At 36.2% G+C, this 23,859-nt stretch overlaps 2 long non-coding RNA genes across 2 annotated transcripts in view; one reads left to right on the top strand and one right to left on the bottom strand.

Moving 5' to 3' along the window:
- Window positions 1–23,859, top strand: part of LOC123480077 (uncharacterized) — a 100,467-nt gene that overhangs the window by 16,959 nt on the left and 59,649 nt on the right. The window contains exon 2 of the long non-coding RNA XR_006655939.3: window positions 1,963–2,023. This is a non-coding gene — a long non-coding RNA (uncharacterized lncRNA). The remainder of the gene's footprint in view (window positions 1–1,962; window positions 2,024–23,859) is intronic.
- LOC123480078 (uncharacterized) overlaps window positions 1–23,859 on the bottom strand; it is a 34,391-nt gene that overhangs the window by 6,437 nt on the left and 4,095 nt on the right. Inside the window, exons 2-3 of the long non-coding RNA XR_006655941.3 lie at window positions 19,494–19,552; window positions 14,450–14,549 (exon numbers count right to left, since the gene is read on the bottom strand). This is a non-coding gene — a long non-coding RNA (uncharacterized lncRNA). The remainder of the gene's footprint in view (window positions 1–14,449; window positions 14,550–19,493; window positions 19,553–23,859) is intronic.

Genomic DNA, 23,859 nt, shown 5'->3' with positions numbered 1-23,859 from the left:
AGTTTCATTAAAAAATGAAATTAAATTTGAATGAGACCTGGGCAGGACATAATATAGGAAGAAAGTACAGTCTTTTAGATCTAATGAACTTAGTCATTTTTCTCATGTCATCCTGGACTGGTAACAATTTCTTCACATAGTGACATTATTCCACTTGTCGGTGTTTGAGAACCAATAGCAAATGGCATGTACAGCTCCATATGGTCTCTGGCTCATAGGCTGGTTTAGGGACACTAGTTCCAACAGTGGTGGGAGGAAGGCGTCTGAACGGAGACTACAGATGCTGTGGTAGGGTGCAGGGATACCTTTAACGGTAAAGGATCTGTGAGCAATTGTTGAAACTGGCTGTTTTTGGCTGTAGAAGAAAAACTTGTAGGGACCCGAAAGCATATTAAAATGCATGAAGGGCTTTCATATACAATAACACTTGTTATACCAGAGGGCAGAACTGAAACTGTGCAAGGAAGTCACTGCCAGACCCATTTCAGTTTCATGTAAACAAAAGCTTTCAGACCAGCAGACCTTCCCAATGCAGGCTAACAAACTACGTGGAGATTGCTTCCTCTGGAAGAGCTCAGAACCCATCTGAGTAAGTTTGGTAGGAATGTGGATAAAAGGGTTCTGGACGGACTGTTTTCTAAGCCTGGCAGGCCTGGATAACACCTGGGAAGCCTTTTAAACAAACACAGATCTCTGGACTCCACTTAGCTCTCTAAAAACAGAATCGCTACCAATGGACCCCAGGAATCTCCATGTTTAGTAAGCACCCCTCCCCCCCCATCCCACAAGGAAATTCTAAGTTGCTTGAAGCCTTGGAAAACAGACAAGTGAAATCCATTGTCTTGAAGCATCTGTGATGAATGAGTCTATAAAATCTGTAAAGAGATAGCATTTTGTTATAGCATCAATATTTGAATATCTAACTAATATCGCATGTTTTATTATTGGTTATGTAAAAGTTATGTCTGAAACAACCAGTTATCTGGACATCAATACAAACTGAAAGCACTGACCTGTTTTAAAAACAAGATTTGCTTTGAGCTTGGAAGAGGAACTAGATTCACGTGAAAAAAAGGAGCCATGGACTTAATTACGAAATCTGGATGTGTAAAATTGGCAAACAGATAACACGTTTGTGCCAAAATTTTTTATTTACAAGATCATTGACTCATGCTTTCCAGTCTCAAAGAGTATATTGGCCTAATATGGTATTAAATATATGTTTATTCCTGTAAATGAGAAGTTATATTTGGCCTTTAGTTACTTTGAAATAATTTTTCATTTTCAGGACTATTTTATTCTGATATAGCTTGAGTGTAGATAATTGGGAACAGCAACTTGGTCTTTATCAGCCAAAAATGGCATCCACTCAGGTTACGAAGAGACCGACCCTCAGTCGTTTCTGCCGTTTCCCTCCTTCCTTCCCGCAGGTCTATTTCCCAGTTTCTACCACTTCATTTTCGGTCCCCAGAGGAGACCAGGCCCCTAACTTCTCACCTACTCATCTAAAAGACGCACAGACTTTCTTTTTCTTTTTTGCTGTTGTTTTGAGATATTTACTTTTTTCACGTAGAGGAATACAAGCTAAGTACCAATAAAAATATATAGAAACCTCCCGAATTTATTCCACCAATGGAATGGAGTAAGTTAAGGAAGGTAGCTTTCCTTTTTATTAAATTTTAAGTAAAGCTGAAGGGGGTAGAACATGTTTTCAACACTTTTTTTGGGGGGGAATAATATGTTCATATGGCTGTTGATAAGAATATAATAAAATCTAACACTTATTTAGCTGTGGCTGTGTGCTGAGCTCTGCTGTAGGTGTTTTCTTGGACTGATTGTTGTAATTGTTGTTCTTCACAGATGAGGAAATTGAGGCACAGAGCTATTAAGTAATTGGCTCAAAGTCTCACAGAGATTGAGATGCCAACCCAGGATTTACAGCCAGATTATTCTCTTCTCCAGGCTATGCAGTGAGATGACCCGGGAACCTGTGCAGTTTTGAAGCTGAAGAACCATTCAGCAGGTCTGTGCCCTGGCTTCCTACCTCTTGATGTGGTTCTAACTCCTCCAGGTGCTTTTTGCTCAATCCACTTTTTACCTCTGGGCTTTGCTTTCAGGCACACTTTGCCTCAATCTACCCTTCACTTCGGACTTTATTGAAAAGTATCTCCTTAAATATGTGTCTGCCAAAATTAAAAGAAATATTTTCCCTCTACTTGGCACTGAATTTCTGACTAGGAAATTCATAATCATTGAGGTTAACAGCTGCCATCTGCTTCTCTGTGTCTGAAGGGACACCAGGAGAGCAGAGGTCCCAAAGCTAGAGGGCCACAGAGCTTCCTCCTTGTGGTTTGTCCCTTTCTATGCTGAGACATTCATGATCAGCTTGTCCTTCTCACAGGTATACTCTTGGTCACAGCAGGCCCCAGGAGATTACTTGTCTCGCTGCTGAATTCCCTTTATGTGTTTTTTTTAAATATGTATGAAATTATAGTCTTGAGCTTTCCTTTTTCATACACAAACTAATCATTATGAAACCCAATAATGATCCCCAAGGAAAAAACCACACGGAGAGCAAGGGCTCAAACGTGGAGTGAGGGTGTTGGACAGCAGACGTCGTTCCGGGACCTGGGGACCTAACTCTCTCCGGGGGGTCAGGGCACTGCATTTTATGACTTGAAGCTGTTTTTCGGGCTATTATGCCATGGTTTCCACAGAGCAGAATTGTGTGCTGTGATGTCCATTTTGCATGTTCCATATCATTCTTGAGCCTGAAATTGCAAGGTTTGAGCATCATGTATTATTGAGCTGCTGATTTGACTTAAACAAAGGAAGAAAAAAGTTTAGAGGACCAGAAAAATCAAAATCGCTCCATGAAATGAAGGGACTAGTTTTCTGTGACCCCTTCCACAAAAGCCTTTAATACTTTCTTCTTATGGGTACGTGACTGTACTGTGGTGAACGTGATAATGTGCCTTGGAGTATAAGGAAGGAGTGTGAGAAAGAAGCTCTTTTTAAATTTGAAACTTAAATACGACTTCTCTTTCACAGTATAGAAGATAAATATACCTCAGCATTTTACTTTTGAGAAAGATTTTTGGTATTCAGCTTTAAAGTTAAAGCATTCCTATTTTTGTGCCAAAATCAAAAGCAAAGGAAAATTCTGACACACTTGCCTCTTAGAAGAGGGTAAGAAATCTCACTTTTTACCTTCTGGCAAAATTTGTTCTTAAGAAAGACTCAAGTACTTATTTACACTAAAGCAAAGGTGACTCAACACAGCTTAAAACATGATTTCTCCCAAAGGAAGTTGTAGTTTCACAGGTATCAAATCTTTAGGTGAAAAAAGTGGAACCTTCCAATTATTGATTTATCTATATATGGGTTGTTTGCTTCTTTAAAAAATTGCTATAGTTCATTTCAAAACAGAGATTCAAAGCCATGCATCATAACATGAGAAAAAATTAAAAATAAAAAACTGAGAACATTGGGATGACTTTAAAATTGGGAATTTGGGGTTTAGGGGGAAATGGTAAGAGCTCTTTATTCTGTGATTCTTAGAAACCCTTATTTTGCCTTGAAATCTCCTCCAGGCACAGGTAGGATTGAGTCGCTAAGCCACTTAGAGCAGATGACCTCTCAGCACATGTTAGATAATTTATAGTGAAAAAATGGTTTTTAAAAATCTCTCAGCTTGCTTGGGACATTTAGTACAGTTTACTATACTAGCTTTAGTTCTTTGGTAGTCGTCTCTTTGGTTATTTATTAACTTCCATTTAAGGTGCAACTTAATCATTCAAGGTACAAAGTTCAGTTAATATTTCTATTGGTTCTAATTACGATAATACATAAAGCCACTGTATAACTTGAAATACCTCCTAAAACATAAAATTCAAGTATGAAATTATTAGCCTTTTTGACACCAGCTCTGAATACCAGCATTATACAAGATAATCCTGCAGTAACAGAACAAGGCTGCTCATGTTAATAGAATGTTTATATGATACCTGTGTTCCAAATAATCTGTATGCTTCACTCCTTACCTCCACTACCTCCTCCTCCCTCTATTGCTATCCTTATAAGGACAGACTGTCAATTGAGATCAAATACTCCCCTAGGAGAATCCAGAAAGAAGAAAACAGTAGATCTCCTTTCTAGAGATAAGCCTATTCATCAAGGATAATTGTTTAGGATCCAGAATTCAAACTGAAGACAGGGATTCAGTTTATTTCCCACTTGGAGTAGTGAACAAGGAAACCCTAGAAGATCTGAGTAAGTTTCTAGGTGCTACATTTACCGATCATAATAAGATTGTGGGTCCCCACCTGGCCTCTCAGAACCTAGAACAGTGCCTGAACATCATATGTATTCAGTACACACTTACAAGATGATTGTGCAAGAAAGTCTCCCTTCCAGTACCTAGTTTTTGAGAGTCAGTGTAATGGGAGCTCTAAGGTACTTTTTAGGTACAGGAAATCCTTCCGGTCCTACCTTGTTGATTGACTAAAGAAAAATGAGCTCCTGCTTCCTAGTATACTGTGTTGGTGGTGCTCAGATCTGGAATCAACTTTCCGGGATTCGAAATGTATCTTCACTTCTTATTAGCTGTGTAAAGATAGGGAAATTGCTTAGCTCCTTGGGGACTCAGCTTCCTCAACTATCAAATGGGTTGTTAGGACCAGTAAATGATGTATTAAGTGCATAGCACTAGACACCTATGGCTTGAGAAATGTTGGCCAGCAGACACAGTGTAGTAGCCCTCACCTCCAGAAAGCCTCAAACACTGTCTGCTAAAAGAAGATTGTTTGGGGCTAGAACTAATAGGAACTTTAAAGAATTAAAGACAGGTTCCTATCTACCTACATCTTTTTGAGTCATGTAATAATCAAAAGAACATTGAAAAGGACTGCTTTCCAGAGAGAAATACACTGCCATCCAAGGGATTTGGGGTCAGGAATATAATATACTGGTGGATTTCTCTCTTCAAAGAGAATTTTAGAATTATCTCCAATAAATTAAGATAGATTATGCTAAATTAAAATAAATAATACATCTATAGCACCTCATTGTGTGCACCAACAAAAAAAAAAAAGAAAAAGAGAGAGAGAGACAGAAAATCTCAAAATCTAGAAGAAGGGGAAAACAGGTTACCTACAATAGAACTACAATAAAAAAAGAAATACCCCCCCCAAATAAATAAAAATAAAAAAGGAACTACAATCAAATAGCAAACTTCTCATCCACAAAGGAAGTCAACAAACCATATATTAATATCTACAAAGTGCTGAGGGAAAATAAACATTCACTTATAATTTTACACCAAAATTATCATTTGAGAATGGGGGCAAAATAAAGACATTTTCGCATATAAGGATTATGGAACTTGAGTACCACTACCCACAGAAAGAACTGTTAAAGATGATAGTTAACAAGAAGAAAAATAAACTCACAAGGAAGTGACCTGAAAGAACAAGAAAGGAAAGAAAAGTGAACAGCTAGTTTCTATACTCAAAAAAATGGGCTTTTTAAGTCTTAAAAAAAAAGATAGATTATGGATCTCAAAAATAAAAATAATTTTTAAAATCTTTAAATATGAACTTTTACTTTGAAGTTATTTTTCTTTAACAAACATGTCATTTATTCAACAAGTATTTATTAAGCAACTACTATACACAAGCACTGTGCTAGGTCCTAGGGAGAAAAAGTGAAAAAGTCATAGTGCCTGTGCTTAATGAGTTTAGACAACCTAAACGTTTGCATAAGCAATGTCCTTCCTGATGAGCGTTTTCGGATCCTACACATTTATTCCAGTGCAGTAGGTGTGGCTCAGCTTCAAACAGCTCTTGGGCAGTGTCTTCAGAGTCAATGCCTCGGCCGCACAAAAACAGCAGTGGCCTCCTTACTTGTTGGAAGAACCCATATTCAGTGGACATTAAAATACCCCAAATACCCTTTATTGGCTGGTAAATGCCACAGCTCATAAAATCCCCAAGTGCGCACGTATTCCCTCTACTATGCTTTCCTGTCTGTAGGACCCTGTAGAATGCCTTACAATTTACCTGCTGAAGGGTTAATACCTGGTTCTTGGTCAAAGCCTTCCAAGACCTTGCTTTAGCGGCATCTGTTCTGATTAATTGGTGTCCTGCCATATGTAGTGAATATTTTAAGTATCACCCCAATACAGAGTTTCACATTGCATTACCCCCAGGGCTTCGGTCACACCCACTTTTTCTACCTGGTGCACCCGGGGACTCTTCTCCCACTCTAGGTTACTTTTAGCTATTGATGAAGATCGAATCTAACTGTGAAGAACATGGTTTGGACACCTTTAGAGACATTTGTTTCAAATAAAAAGGAACAGACTATAGACAAGCCCAAATGAGAGGACCTAACATTGTTCTGACTAAAGGCAGATGTCATTGAAGCCTGCTGGGGTCTCTCAAGGTGACTGCTCAGAGGGGATGACCTTTATTTCTTATGTAAATTCTGATGGTTTACTGAACAAAAACAGGAATATCAGGCCAATTACCTCATAGTCACATCTTGCATATTAGATGAATATCTATTTTTAGAAGAGTTGTATTTTAAAATCATAAAGCCTTCACTTAGGAGAATTATTAAAATTTATATTTTTCCAGCTAACAATGTTAGCAAATAAGGAGTATGATAGGTATTTTGAAATGCCCCAATATAAAAATAAAATAGCAGTGAATATTCTCTCCAGTGACAATATGATTCAAAATTATTCAGAATTGTGAAATATGGCACAGTCATAGAGGATAGAGAAGTTTTTGTCTTGAGGAATGTTAATTCAGAAATACGTGTTATTATGAAATATGCTTATTTTTAATAGGATGATTTGTTATGAAGAGATCTAAATTTATTTTTACTTTGTCACAATATACTCAAAAATAAAAAAAAATACAAATCAGCAAACAAAACAAAAAAGACTCTCTGAAGACAAAATTATTGATCAGCGGGAAACAATTTTAAAAGGAATGACTATCTGATACCTGTGCTAAAGACAGAATTGATTTCAGGTCCCATAGCCTAAAAAGTTGATAAACTGTGCTTGATTAAAATTTCTACTTGCCCTGGCTGGTGTGGTTCAGTGGATTGAGTACCAGCCTGCGAACCAAAGGGTCAAAGGTTTGATTCCCAGTCAGGGCACATGCCTGGGTTGTGAGCCAGGTCCCTAGTAGGGGACACTCGAGAGGCAACCATACACTGATGTTTCTCTCCCTCTATTTCTTCCTTCCCCTCTCTCTAAAAAGAAATAAATAAAAATCTTTTAAAAAAACAAATAAAATTTCTACTGGTTCAGCTGCTAAATCATTTGTATGAAAATCAGTAAATTTTTTCCCATGATGGTAGTGGCTCATATAAATAGTATTAATTCATTCTATAATATTGACCACTGAACTGAGATTTATTGAATGAATGAATGTTTCGGTCATCAGATATAAAAATAACACATCCCTTTGGATCCTTTCTTAGGATTTCATTTCTTTTGAAGATAATACTTTTTATATATTTTCTTGCAAAAGTAATTATACATTGATAGAAAATTCCTAAATAAAATTGAAAGATTACCAACAGCTTCCACCATATGTAAGTAACTGCCATCAGCATTTGTGTGCATCATGAAGCCTGTTTTCTATATCCTTGTATCGCAGGTGTATATGTATACATGCATGTGTGTGTGATTGATAAAAATGACCATGTGTGCAGACTTTTCTTTCACATAGCATATTTTGCCATCTATCCATATATGCCATTAAATAGTGTTCTACAGCATTTTGTTTAGTGACTGTATGACATTCTACAGTAAGTATATGTCATAAATTATTTCACCAATCTTTGTTACTAGATTTAGGTTGCTTTTAATCTTTTTGCTATTGAGTTATAAAAACTTTTGGCTATTCCAAGAATTTAAAACAATTTTTTGTTTTTCCTTTGGACATTTTAGTTAAGCCTATAAATCCCCTCTCAGAATGTTTATTTGGTTTTTTGCATAAAAAACCTAGGGTGACAGAAGCAATCAGTTATATTGAAAATGCTATCAAAATATTTTAAAATTTTGTGATTAAATATATGTGCTTCATTATAAACATTAAATAACAAGATCTAGTGGCCCATCTTAACTACCATAATTTGAATTAGTGATGAATATAAATGACTTTTGAGGTATCTGAAACAATTAGAATGCAATATAAAACTAGCTACTATGCTCCATTTATTTCATTGCTGTAGTAATAGAAGAAATCTTCAATTTCAGTTAGAGGTTAATGAAAATAAAGGTGTGAAATTTGTTCCCATCCAAACTCATGGATTGCTACAATTTTACTTATGAACCTTCTTAGCCACAGACCTCATATTAAGAACCTCTGTGAACGATCAGATTAACTTGGAAGCATTGCAACCAGTAGTAAGAGAGAAGTATGTATGTTCCCCAAAGATTAGCAATATGGACTTAATGAAACAGTGCTAAACTTGGTGAAACCAATGGAGGTTGAGAATCATAATCTGTAACACAAATAGACCAGGATGATGAGTAATGGTGGAAGAAATCTAGGAGGAGTTGTGGGGAGCTAATTATGAGTAGGCTTTCAATGGAATGGAAGAGCACAGAAAACCCCTGCTATTTCAGGCTTCTAATGAAAAGACATTGTGTTATTGAAAAGGGGAGAGTGATCTTGTCTCTTAACTTAGTGAAACCAAAATGTCTCAGCCTCAAGAACCAATGATTGCAAAATATTATCTTATTCCCTCTAAATACTCAAATGGTGTGTGCTGCAGTCTCAGACACTGATGCCTACAATGGGACCCTCTCTCAAAGCTTCCAACCACTTTTCCTGCGTTCTCAAGGCTGCTGTCTTGAGAATGTGAAGGTCTTCCACGTTCGGCCATTTGGGCTTTCTCCATAGCCACCACATGCTGCCTCTGTGGTCAATGATTCTTGTGAGGTAGATGCACAAGACGTTTTTACCATCTCTCTGGCCTGGTGTTGGGGGCAGGGGTCCATTTTGCACCTTTAGCTACTCGATCCAAAGCAGAAAGCCAGTTCCTCCCTTGATTCTACACACAGCAGAGACCAGGCTGCAAGTTCTCACAAAACTTCACCGAACATGGTGTGCAGGGGTGATATTGGGAATTACCACACACAGTAATTTACATCCGGGACAGACGCTCTAAGACCAGCCCTGTCTCTGAGCAGCTGAAGAGATCTCTCCCTTTCTAGCTCAGAGAGGGAGTGTTTATGTTCTCAAGAGGCCCCCAGAGGGAAGAGAGTTTTTCTTCTCTCTTAGCCCCCATAGTCTTGTCTCTACATTTCTAATCCAGATCTCTCCTGGGACTGACAGTGGAAATATCATATGGAGAACTCTCTAGAGAATTGGTTCAAGCCCTTTTACATTCACCTAAATACCCACAGAGGTTATTTGTTCAGCATTTATACATTCTGGATTATTTAGCCCTAAATAACACTGTGAGGAGGAGTCCCAAAGTCCAGCCTGTTTCTTTTCCAGTGTCCCCTCCAGTATGAGGTAAAGTTCATGTCTGCTATATTTTTTATAGTCTTTAAATTCAAGTCTTCTGACAGCAACTGCTGTAACAAGGACAAATGTTTCTTTGTGTCTTTTGCCCATTTTCTAATTAGCTGTTTTGCTTTTTTCACTGTTGAGTTTTGACTTATTTATACACCCTAGATACTAATCCCTTACTGAATATGTGGTTTGCAAATATTTTTTTCCAGTCTGTGCCTTGTCTTTTTATCCTTTACAGTCTTTTGTAGGGCAAATGTTTTCATTTTGAAGAAGTTTGGATTGTCATTTTCCCTTTTATAAATTGTGCTTTTGGGGTCAAGTGTTAAGAATTCTGTTTAGATAGGGGAAGGGAAACAGGGAGGGAAAGAAACATCAATTGTGAGAGAGAAACATCGATCAGTTGCCTCTTGCACATGCCCTGACCAGGGACCGAACCTGCAACCTAGGTGTGTGCCCTGACCAGGAGTCAAACCAACAACCTTTAACTTCGCGAGATGACACCCAACCAATTGAGCCACACTGGTCAGAGCTAGCTTAAGAATTCTTGGTTAGACTTCAGTCTCAAAGATTTTCCCTTGTTTTTTTCCTAAGAGAATATAACACAGTTTTACATTTTACATTTAAGTTTGTGATCTATTTGGGGTTAATTTTTGTATACAACGTGAGGTTTAGGTCAAAGTTCTTATTTATTTTTCTACAGATGTCCAATTGGTCCAGTACCATATGGTGATGAGGCTATCCTTTCTCCATTAAATTGCTTTTGTACCTTTGTCAAAACTCAGTTGGACATATTTGTGTGGACCTATTTTTAGGTTTTTATTTTGTTCCATTGATCTATGTTTCTTCCCCCACCAATATCACATAGTTTTGGCTACTGTAGCTGTAAAAAAAAAAAGGGGGTAGACTGATTTCTCACTCATTATTTTTCTGAAAAAAATTGCATAGCTTTTCTAGTTGCTTTGCCTTTCTGCAAATTTTATAAAGAATAATCTTGCCAATATGTACAAAAATTCTGGCTGGGATTTTGGTAGGATTTGGACTAAACCTGTACATCTTGATTGTATTTGAGTCTTCTAGCCCATGAATACGGTATTTCTCTCCATTTATTTAGATCTTTGATTTCTTTCATCAGCATTTTTTAGTTTTCAGCACACAAAGCCCATACAAATTTTGTTAGTTACACCTAAGTATTTTGGTTTTGAGGGGAATAAGTATAATTGCTATTGTATTTTAAATTTTGGTATTCATTGGTAATACACAAATGGAATTGATTTTTGTATGTTTATTTGTATTATGCGGCCTTGCTGAATTCAGTATTTCTAGGAGTTCTTTTTAGATTCCTTGGGATTTTCTATGTAAATAATCATGTCATCTGCAAATAGGGGTAGTCTTCTTTCTTTGTGATTAGTATGCCTTTCATTTACTTTTCTTGTTTTATTGTACTAGCTAGAACTTTCAGTGCTATATTGAGCTTTAAATTTTTTTTTAAGATTTTATTTATTTAGTTATAGAGAGAGGGGAAGAGAAGGAGAAAGAGAAGAGAGAAACATCAATGTGTGGTCGCCACTCACGTGCCCCCAACTGAGGACCTGGGCCACAACTCAAGCATGTGCCCTGACTGACAATCAAACCAGCGACCTTGTGCTTCGCAGGCCGGCACTCAGTCCACTGAGCCACACCAGCCAGGCCTCCAGTACTATGTTGAATAAGAGTGCAGATATCTTTGCTTTGTTTCTGATCTTTGGGGTAAAGCATTATCTTTCATCATTAATTGTAATATTAGCTTTATCAAGGTGAAGAAATACCCCTCTATTCATAGTTTTCTGAGAGATTTTAATTTTAATTTTATTTTTTTTTATTTTTATCATGACTTGGTATTGAACTTTGGCAAATGCTTTTTCTCATCAAGTGACATAGTCACGTTTTTTTTTCTTTAGCCTGTTAGTATGGCAGATTACATTAATTGATTTTCAAAGAAAAGAACTAATCTCATATCACTGAAATAAACCCTACTTTGTCATGCTATAGAATTTCTTGTATTTATTGCTCAGTTCCATTTGCTGATGTTTTCTGAGGGACTTTACATGCATTTTCCTGAGTGATGTTGGTCTATAGTTTTCTTATACTCTACCTGGTATCAGGATCATACTAGCTTCCTAAAATGAATTGAGAGTATTCTCTCTTCTTTTTTCTGGAAGAGATTGTGTAAAACTGGTGTCATTTCTTCTGTAAATATTTGGAAGAATTCTCCAGTGAAACTACTTTGGGCCTGGAGGATTTTTTATTTTTTTGAGCTTTAAATTATAAATTCAACTTCCTCAATAGTTACTGGAATATATGAATTATCTATTTCATACTGTGTTTTGGCACTTCGTGTTTTTCAAGCATTTGGTCCATTTCATCTGTCAGACTTATGTATGTAAAATTGTTCACAGTATCTGCCATGATATCCTTGTTTAATTCCTGGTATTGGTAATATGTGGCTTCCCTTTTTTTTCCCTTTGTCAGTCATGTTAGAGCTTTATCAATTTTATTTATCTTTTCAAAAAAGCAGGTTTTAGTCTCATTGATTTTCTCTATTGTTTTTCTGTTTTCACTTTCACTGATTTCTCCTCCTTATTATTTCCCTTTCTATTTATTTGGACTTATTTTTATTTTCTCTATCCAGATTTTTAAAGTGGGAGCTTAGATGATTGATTTGAGACTTTTCTTCTTTTCTAATGTAAGCATTTAATACTGTAAATTCCCCTCTTAGCATTCTGTAGCTGTGTCCCACACATTTTTATATATTGTATTTTCATTTCATTCAGTTCAATGTAATTTTTTATTTCTCTTGAGATCTCATCTTTGACCCATTGTGTGCAGTTGGTCTTTCTATTGTCAATCTTAGTTTGCTTCTATTGTGGTTGGAGAATGCAATCTGTATGATTTAAATTATTTTAAATTTGTTAAAATTTGTTTTACGGCCTATGATATGACCTATGTTTGTACATGTTCAATGGTTTCTTAAAAAAATGTGAGCTCTGTTATTGGGTGGACTATTCCATTGAGTCAATTAGATTCTGTTGGGTGATGGTGCTGTTGAATTTTCTATATCCTGGCTGATTTTCTGTGTAGTTGTTCCATCAGTTGTTGAGAGAGAGGTGTTGAAGGCTCTAACTATGATTTCAGACAAATATGTATTTCCTCTCAGCTCCACCTGTTTTTGCTTCAGATACTTCCTAGCCCTGTTGTTCGGTGCATACACATCGAGGCCCATCGTGTCCTGCTGGTGGATTGGCCTTTTATCATTACATCACGTCACTCTCTGTCTCTGGTAAATCTTAAAGTAGGCTTTCAAGTCTACTTTGTCTGATATTAAAATAGCTAGTCCTGCTTTCTTTTGATTAATGTTTGCATGGTATATCTTTTTTTCCTAATCTTTTACTTTCAACCTACCTGTATTATATTTGAGGTGAGTTTCTTGTAGACAGCATATAGTTGGGTCATATTTTTAAATTCGCTCTGCCAAGCTCTGTCTTTTAATAGGTACATGTGGACACCAATTAAATTTTATCTATAAAATTTACTTCCTTAAAATTAAATAATTAAGTAGTGCACACAGTGTACAAAAATTCAAAAGACACCAAAGAGGACATATTAAAACATCAGCCTCCTTTTATCCTTTCTCCCAGTCTTCCCATCCCTTCCCAAGAGACAAACATCTCTAGTTTTCTATTGTCATACTTCAGAGCCTGTCTACACACATGCAGACATTTAAAGGACTACATATGCTTTCTTTAAAAAGAAAACACAGCCCTGGCCAGTGTGGCTCAGTTGGTTGGAGTCCCATAAACCAAAAAGTTGTAGTTCCATACCCTGGTCAGGGCACATTCCTAGGCTGTGGGTTTGATTCCCAGTTGGGGTGTGTATGGAGATAACCAGTCAGTGTTTCCCTCTCAAACTGATGCTCTCTCTCTGCCTTTCCTTTCCCCTCTCCCTAAATATAGAGAAAAAAATGTCCTTGGATAAGGATAAAAAAGAAAGAAAATACAAATAAGAACAAAGTATATATGCTGTTATATCTCTTGCTTTATATATACTTAATAGCATATCTTGGAGATCTTTCTATGTTAGTACATATAGAGTGTGCTGGCAACATTTAAATAAAAATACATATTTTCTTCTATTTTCAAAACTCTTAAGTAATAGTCTAGGAAAGTCTGCTCTCTTACACAAGAAGATTAAATCTAAAAATCTACATGAGTTGAAGACATCTAAGGAACAGAATGGAGAATGTAGTTTATAATGAAATATGTAAATTACTAAAAATAGAGAGCTTAAATAGGTAATAATTTAGAAGAAATATGGTATAAATCTACTATTTATAAGTCATATACTTCCAGGGAGTTAGGAAGTTATTTAGTACCAACTGTCTGTATGGCTAAGAATAATGGGATAAGACCAAAAGGAAAGGTAATATTTTAAGTCAAAATGTAGCTCCTAGAAACTTTGTAAAAAACTTTATGCTATTATTTTCTTATATACCCAAATGGGGAAAAGCCTCCTGTACCCATGAAATAAAACAGAGTTCTGGATCTTGGAATTCTTCTTCATTTTGAAGCATTTCAAAATAAACAGACTTCTGAAGAGGGAATGCTTAATCTATTAAACAAATTAATCTGTTAAACCTACTGTCTTCCAGACACAGTTCCAGTCAATGAACAAGACAGAGTCTCTACAATCTTGGAGCTCACATTCTGGGAAAGGCAGCAGGGAAGAAAGAAATAAAAACCAAGAAAAAAACAGGGTTATGTGTTACAGAGACACAGGGAGATTGTTTTACATTTGGTGTTAGAAGATGCTGTTAAACTGAGAAACCCAGGAAACCATATCCATAATCCAAGAAAAAGTCTATTGCTTACATTGCTCTAGTTTGCTCTGTCCTCCTCTGACCTCCTTCTGGCCAAATCCTTAAAGCCACAGCACAGCCCCACATTCTTGGTAAAGCCTTCTGGGATATTCCTGCCAGGAGGAATAAAGTGCACCTGATGTAATGCCCACTGTAAGTACGAGACTGAAGAATAATCTGATTGGCCCAGTGCAAGAAGGGTTGGAGAGAAGAAACCACAAGCAGAAAGGCCATATGAGGAAATTAAGCTAAATATATACTATCTCAAGACTATTCCCAGAAGTTACTGTTAAAATTAAATCCCTGCTTACAACGAAATACTGTATAGCAGAGGCTCCCAAACTTTTTGATCTGAGGACCTTTTATGTCCTTAAAAATTATTGAGAACTTTAAAGAGCTTTTGATTATGTTAATTATAGGTATTCATATTTACCACATTATAACTTAAAATTGAGAAATTAAAAAATGTATGTATATATTCATTTAAAATAAGAATAGTAAACTCATTGCTTACTAACATACATATTTTTTTATAAAAATGACTTTATTTTCTCCAAATAAACTAATGAGAATAGAGGTATTGTTTTACATTTTGCAATCTCTTTAACAAATAGTTTATGAGAAAATAGCTAGTTTCTCATCTGTTTTTCTGTTTGACTTATTGTTATATGTTATATTTAAAGCATATAAATAAGCACATAGATAATTTTTTTAGATAAATGTGCATATCCTTTGATGCTACATGAAAACTTTATAAGTGGTAGTTTCTTAAAGGTTAGTTGTAATGTAGATTCTAAATCACATTGATGAATTTTTCATATTCTGATACATTAACTCCATTGGTTTATCATGAACTTTGAATGAATCTTTTACTCATACATGATTTTGTATCATGCATTGGTTATTTATAAAATATTGGTTCACTAAGTTATGCTGATCCTCCACATTTGCATATTTCCTTATATAATAGTTTTAAAGATGAAGTATTTAAGTATTGGGACACTGTCAAGTTCATGGGTGGCAGACAGGTTTTCCAAAATTTTTCAAAATTTTCCAAAATTTTTGTTTGAAAGTCAGTTGTTTTCCTTGAAGTTACAGGCTCGCCTCATTTACTTTCGAGAAAATATTTGCCAAATACCCAGGTCTTAATAGCCATAGTTTTCCTGTCAGTTCTTCTTTCAAGTAAAAATAGTGTTCCATAACAAAAGTGATTAGTCTAGCTTGCAATTCAATTTGCTTTTCTGTATGAGTTCTTTTCATCCATTGTACTTCAGGACGCAGTAGTGAGTACTTTATGCATACTTTACATCACACCACACAGAATATTAAACAGCCATGACTCAAGGGTTGGGAGTAGCTAGAATTAATAATTTTTTACTGAGGACATTATCAAATGAAATTGGCATTGCTTCTTGTTGTGTTTTTGTTGACTGGTAGTACGTGGTGTTGAGCGATTACAGAACAACTACAGTACAGTTCAGTGCCGTCACCCTGATCTGTGCTAGGGCATGAGCAGTTTCACCCACCATTGTGTTTGTGCTCTCAGTACACATATCAATAGAGCAAGAAAGACAAATGATATTTTACTGTGTTTATGAAAATTGTTTACTTCTAGACCACACTTTGAATGACACGAACCACACTTTGAGAATTGCTGCTAGACAAAATGAGAATGAGTGCTCTGTACCCGTCCCCAGCGTAGGATGAGTCTCAGAAATACAATGTCAAATAAAGGAAGCCAGACCAAAAGTGATGCATGAGGTATGAACCTTTCCATATAAGATTCAAAACCAGGCCAAACTCATCTATGCATTGGAAGTACAAGAGTGGTTATCCTTAGGGTCCCTGAGCGGAGGGAGATAATGAGAGCAGGCCTCTGTTACACCGCAAAGTTCTGTTCTTGAACTAGGCACCGGTTATACACATATGTTCAGACTGCAAAACGTCATTAAGATGCACACTTACAATATGTACACTTTTTGTATGTATATTTTAATAAAAATTTCAGAAAATAAAACAAAAATTATTTTCTTATGTTTTATTTCTCACCCCAGTTACTTGAAAGTTCTATGTAGTTGGGTGAGTTTGAATAATAATAACTAAGAGCATGTGAATTTTTTGCTTTTTTAAATATTAGTATTTTCAGTTCTTTAAAAAATTTTGCCTGGGCTCAAATTTTGAGTATAATTTCTGGGACATATGTGACTTATACTAAGTATTTGGGGTTTTTTGTTTGTTTTTGATATTTGGCATTCCTTATACACTTTTTTTGTACGGTAATATATATGATTAGTTAACCTTGTGAACATTGACCATTTTTCCCTACTGAATTTTTTAAATATAGTATATATGGTTGAATGCAAGCCATCCATGGGGTTTCTGACTTCAGTGCAGTTTTGTATTTTTAATGGATTGTTGTATGTGGAAAATGAAGTAGAGACCATACTTCACGTTTGTGGTTCGGCAAAAAGAGCAGCAGGCTGACATGGAAATAAATGTAATATGCTTATTCATGCCATGGCATAATGAACTATGCAACAAAAAATGTTCTGTCAGAGAAGTAGACTTAGTACCCCAAAACATTTTAGGTATTTGGCCTTTGCTAAAATAATATTCTCCTTTCAGAATTCTCTTCCATCTTCCCTACATCACCCACTATATTCTTGCCAACCTTTACAGCCTGGATTACCTCTACTCTTCCTAACACAGCACTCTTCACATTGCCTACTTTTCAGTTTATTTGTTCAGTGATTCCATCTATATTTGTATATTTATTTAATTCCTACATTATGCTTGGTTCAGGAGCCAAAGGAAAATGGCTTAAATGAACTGGGGAGAAAGATCAGTTGAAAGCCTCACTTCGATACAGTCTGGTAAATGTGACTCTAGAGATAAGTGCAGATGGCTGGGGCGATACACAGGTGAGGCACTGATTGAGGTAGCACCAGGTGGAATTTTAAGTCAGTCTGTGACAGATCTTGCTCTCTACATCTTAGTTTCCTCATGTGGAAAATGAAAGTAACATGTGTTCCTCTTTTAGGGGCATTGTAAGGAGTACATGAAGCGGTGTGTGTAGAGCACATAGGATATGCTTGACACAGGATGAGTGCTCCATGAATGTGAGATACTATCACTTATTTTTTTTAATGAGTATCATACCATGGCTCATGTGGTGGATTTTCTGGGTTATATCACAGCGGTGAACATATAATCTCAATTTAACTCAAGGTTTTCTATTTCTTGAACTCCTAAAGGGACAGGCTTAACATGCAATTATACTCAAACAAATCTCTTTTTTTCTTCTTGCTCATCTACTTTGATTACACACTGGGCCCATAGAGCTGGGCTCAAGAGCTGGGCCCATATCTTTCTTTGCAAAGGTCATCATTCAAAACTATTTGCTGGTTTTCCTCCATGTTGTCCCGGTCTTACGGCCCAAAAGTGGCCATAGGATAGGTTGGGAATGCTTTAGGCCTAGCCAAGGGAGATGAATGGGGAGATTGTCTATCTTAGTCATTGTACATAATAGATTCTTTATAAATGTTTTTGCTTGATTGAGGAAAAGTTCTTCTAGATAATGTGCCAATGCCCACTAATCTATTGAAATGGGAGGTGGCAAAAAGGTATGATTTTTTAAAGTGGTCGATGTCATCCAGGGCTCCACGTCTTCCAGTCACCTTCAGCTGTCTGTCATCACTAATCCTGTTCCCTTGTAATGATTGTTTATGGACAACACAAACAAAGTAGCAACCTTAGAGAGTCTTCCCTTCTCACTGTGACTACGGGCTAATGGCCTTGCTGACACTCTCATTTTGAACTTCAGACTTCTACCCTCCAGAACTGCGAGAGAACAAATATCTGTTGATTTAAGGCACCAAGTTTGTGGTGATTTTTTTATGGTAGCCACAGGATACTGATTTCCGTTCTCAGATGACAGGTATGGCAAGATGATTGTCAGTAGCTCCCCTCAGGGTTCAAGTAAATTAAATAAGAGAAAATATGTTATTGTGGCTTCCATACAATAACAGAATTTACCCTGAAGTGCCCAACTTAGCTCTCCCCTGGATCAGTTGGTGTGTCGAGGGAGTTAGGCGTTCTAGTCGGGCAGATTTGAATCATGTGGTCAGCTCCCTGTATTCAGGTGAAAGGCCCACCCACCCACAAGCGGTGACAGTTGGTGCAGTCCGGTTTCCCAGAGGAAGTGTGTCAACAGGCCCCAAACCAACAAGTGTCTGTGACAAGACACTCATCAGAGCTGTCATGAAACGATGCCACCCTCTTCTCAGTCCTTAGTACTTTGCTTTATAGATCACTTAATTAAAATAGTACACTGAGGTTGGTTTTGTATTTCGATGGTTTTTCTTCCAGCTGGTGAATTCCTGAAGGTTAATGAACTATTTTATTTTTAGTTGGTAGCCCAAGCTGTACATAATATTTTCTTGTTGGTATTGTTGAATTTAATATTAAATGAATAAGTAATAATAAGTTATAGATTTACTGCGCCAAATGTCTCCCTGTAATAACAAAGTTAGCCAAGAATACATTGAGAATATATTCAGGTTCATTCAGTACAACATAACCTCAGCTCTGTAATATTTTGTCTATTATATATTTAACTCACAGTATACATTATTCTTTCTTCTACCTCATCCATTTATTTATTTTTTCATTGATTCATCACAACCCAAAATTTTACCCAATTCCTGAACAATAACAGCTAAGAAGTCGTGTATCTTCTTAGTCTGTCTTACTCTGTTTCTGACTGCTGATGGTTGTGGTATAAATACCTCAGGAAACAGGAATTTCTTTTTCAAGACTTCTGAAGCAATTGTATCTGTCCTGTCTAGGCTTTAAATGATAACGAACTCTGTCCTCAATGATAAGGGATGCCAGTTAGAAACCCTTTCTCCTTAAGCAAGTGAACTTGACATTTATCTAAATTGTTGGCTGATAAATGGGGAATGCATTTTCATCAAGGGTGCTTCAGATCTGAAAAGTAGAACAATATCAGGTGAATCAAAAATGACTTTAAAAAGAATTAAAAAATCAATACTAACCCAGTGGAGAAATGAAAAAATCAAGTTCCAGATCTATTTGAATTGTAGTCTCTCATCCACTGTAAAACAGAATATGAAAGGTGAATTTTCTTTCCAATGTTCAAGTAATTAATACCCACAGTAGTCTGATTTTTATATGTTCTATATAATCTTTATTGTATTTTTTCCCATTATCATTTAGTCCCCTAATATCTCCCCTTCCCCCAGTAATCACCACACTGTTCTCCATGTCCATGAATCCTTTTCCCTTTTTGCTCAATCCTTCCACACCCTAACCTCCTCTCCCCCGACTAGCTGTTATCTGCTCTCCATCTATGAGTCTGTCTCTGTTTTGCTTGTTAGTTCATTTTGTTCATTACATTCCCTATATGAGTGGAACCACATGGCATTTGTCTTTCTCTGACTGGCTTATTTCACATAGCATAATGTTCTCCAGGTCCATCTGTGCTGTCACAGAGGGTGGAATTTTCTTCTTTTTTCAGCTGAGTAGTATTCCATTGTATAAATATCCCATAGTTGTTTTATCCACTCATCTACTGATGGACACTTGGGCTGCTTCCATATCTTGGCTATTGTAAATAATGCTGCAATGAACATAAGAGTGCTTATGTCCTTTCAAATTAGTGTTTTAGGTTCCTTCCAATATATTCCCAGAAGTGGGATATCTGGGTCTAAGGGCAGATTTATTTTTAATTTTTGAGGTGTCTCCATACTGCTTTCCATAGTGGCTGCACCAGTCTGCATTCCCACCAACAGTACAAAAGGGTTTCTCCTTTCTCCACATCCTCACCAGCACTTGTTTGTTGATTTATTGATGATAGCCATTGTGACAGGTGTGAAATGGTATCTCACTGTGGTTTTATTTCATTTTTTATTAAATCATTTATTATTATTATTCTATTACAGTTGCCCCAATTTTCCCCCTTTGCCCTCCTCCTCCCATCCCACCCCTGCTCACACAGTCAATTCCTACACTGTTGTCCATGTCTGTGGGTCATTCATACATGTTGTCTATTTCCTTTCCCTTCTTTCTACCATTACCCCCCCTCCCTTTCCCTCTGGTTACTTTCAGTCTGCTCCATGTTCCATGCCTGGTCTATTGTGGTTTGAATTTGTGTTTCTCTGATGATTAGTGTGACATTGAGCATCTTTTCATATATCTATTGGCCATCTGTATGTCCTCTTTGGAGAAGTTGTCTATTCAGGTTCTTTGCCCATTTTTTAATTGAGTTGTTTGGGTTTTTTTGGTGTTCACTTTAGTAAGTACTTTATAAATTTTGTATATTAACCCCTTATCAGATATATTAGCAAATAGGTTCTCTCATTCTGTGGGTTGTCTTTTTATTTTGTTGATGATTTCCTTCCAATGTTGTGCAAAAACTTTTTAGTTTGATATAGCCCCATTTGTTTATTTTTTTCTTTTGTTTCCCTTATATATCTGATAAAAATTACTATGAGCAATGTCTGAGACTTTACTGCCTATGTTTTCTTCTAGGATTTTTATGGTTCCAGGTCTAACATTTAAATCTTTAATCCATTTTGAATTTAGTTTTATATGTGGTGTAAGAAGTTGATCTAGTTTCATTTTTCTGCATGCATCTGTCCAATTTTCTCACCACCACTTATTGAATAAACTATCTTTAGCCTATTGTATGTGCTTGCTTCCTCTGTCAAATATTAATTGACTATAAAGGTGTGGGTTTATTTCTAGGCTCTATAGTCTGTTCCATTAATCTCTGTTTTTATGCCAGTACCAGGCTGTTTTGATTACTGTGGCCTTATAGTATAGTTTGACATTAGGTAGCATGAATTCCTCAAACTTTGTTCTTCTTTCTCAGGATCACTGTTGCTATGCAGGGTCTTTTGTGGTTCCATATAAATTTTTGAAATATTTGTTCTAGTTCTGTGAAATATGTTATTGGAATCTTGATAGGAATTACATTGAATCTATAGATTGCTTTGGGTAATATGGACATTTTAATGATAATTCTTCCTACCCATGAACATGGTATGTGCTTCCACTTATTGTATCATCTTCAATTTCTTTCTTCAGTGTCTTGTTATTTTCCATATACAGGTCTTTTACATCCTTGGTTAGGTTTGCTCCTAACCAAGCAATTGTGAATGGGATTGTTTTCTTAATTTCCCTTTCTGTTAGTGGCATATAAAATGCAACTGATTCCTGGATATTAAATTTATATCCTGGTACTTTGATGAATTCATTTATCAGTTCTAGAAGTTTCTTGGTGGAATTTTTGAGGTTCTCTATGTCATCTGCAAATAAAGACAGTTTTACTTTTTCCTTTCCACTTGGATGCTTTTTATTTCTTTTTCTTCTCTGATTGCTGTGGCTAGGACTTCCAGTACTATGTTGAGTAAAGAGGTGAAAGTGGAGATCCCTGTCTTGTTCCTAACTTAAGGGCAACACTTGTAGATTTCCCCTTTGAGTATGATTCTGGGAGTGAAAAACCTTTAACCAGACTCATTAAGAAAAAAAAGAGAATGGATCCAAATAAGTACAATCAGAAATGAATAAGGAGAAATAACCTCTGACACCAAAGAAAAACAAAGGATTGTAAGAAAATATTATGAGCACCTATATGCCAACAAGTGGACAACCTACATGAAATGGATAAATTTCTGGAAACATACTATTTTCCAAAACTAAATCAGGAAGAATCAGGAAAGCTGAATAGATAGATTACACCTAGTGAAATTGAAGCAGTAATCAAAAAACTACCAAAAAACAGAAGCTCTGGACTGGATGCCTTCACAGGTGAATTTTGCCAAACATTCCGAGAAGAACTAACTCCTCTCTTTCTCAAGTTATTTCATAAAATTTGAGAGGAAAGAAGGCTCCCAAACTCATTTTATAAGGCCAGCATTATCCTAATTCCAAACCAGATACACTACAAATAAATAAAATTATAGGCCAATATTCCTGATGAACAAAGATGCTAAAATCCTCAACAAAATATTAGCAAACTGAGTACATCAAGATCATACACCATGATCAAGTGGGATTTATTCTGGGAATGCAAGGTTGGTACAGCATTCACAAATCAATAAATGTTATTCACCACATAAACAAAATGAAGGATAAAAACTACATGACCATATCAATAAATATATCAAAAAGCATTTGATAAAATCCAGCATCCATTTATGATAAAAAAAAAAACCTCTCAGCAAAGTGGGCATAGTAGTCTAATTTAAAAAAAAATTATTGTTGTTCAATTACAATTGTCCTCATATTTCCCCCATTACTCTCCCCTATCCTACCCACCCCCCACCTTTCCCATTCAATCCTCCTCCTCTCCCCCATTGTCTTTGTCCATGGGTCCTTTATACATATTCCTTGATAACCCTTCCCCTTCTTTCCCCTGTTATCACTCAGCCCCCTTCTTTCTGGTTACTGTCAGTTTGTTCTTATTTCCATGTCTCTGGGTCTATTTTGCTTGCTTGTTTGTTTTGTTGATTAGGTTCCGCTTATAGGTGGGATCATATGGTATTAGTCTTTCATCACCTGGCTTATTTCACTTAGCATAATACTCTCCAGTTCCATCCATGCTGTTGTGAAAGGTAGCATTTCCTTCTTTCTTTCTGCTGGGTAGTATTCCATCATGTAAATGTACCACAGTTTTTTGATCTGCTCGTTTACTGATGGACACTTAGTCTGTTTCCAGCACTTGGCTGTTGTAAATTGTGCTACTATGAACTTTGGGGTGCATAGATTATTTTGAATTGCTATTTCAGGATTCTTCATGTATAATCCCAGAAGTAGGATTGCTGGATCAAAAGGCAGTTCCATCTTTAGTTTTATGAGGAAATCCATACTGCTTTCCACAGTGGCTGCACCTGTCTGCATTCCCACCAACAGTGCACTAAGGTTCCGTTTTCTCCATAATCTCACCAGCACTTCTTTGTTGACTTGTTTATGATGGCCATTCTGACCGGTGTGAAGTGGTATCTCATTGTGGTTTTATTTTTTTAAATAGCCATTTAAAAGAAAATATGAAGAACTCTTTTAACACATTGGTTGATCTCTAGCTGTTTGGCTTTTTTAAATTTTAGTCCAATTTTAAATAGAGATTTACAATTGTCTATTAACTTGCTTATCTAGAACTAATGCTTTTAGAAGAGATATGAAAGAGAAAACCAAATTTAAAAACTATTGCATTTCGCCATAATAATGAGAGATAATTTGGTGTAATTTCCTGATAGTTTAGATTATTTAATTGTTGAAATATTTTTATAAAGCTAATTCCTATGCATGAGTATGTGAACAAATAATTATCAAAGTGTGAAGGGCTCAATGCTGTTTAGTAACCATGAATGTTTTATATTTTCCTAACTGAACCAGAGC

This window comes from Desmodus rotundus, chromosome 1 (genome assembly GCF_022682495.2).
Source record: "Desmodus rotundus isolate HL8 chromosome 1, HLdesRot8A.1, whole genome shotgun sequence".
NCBI lineage: Eukaryota > Metazoa > Chordata > Mammalia > Chiroptera > Phyllostomidae > Desmodus > Desmodus rotundus.
The sequence above is the reverse complement of the archived record's forward strand: the minus strand, read 5'-3'. Positions and strand labels throughout refer to the sequence as shown.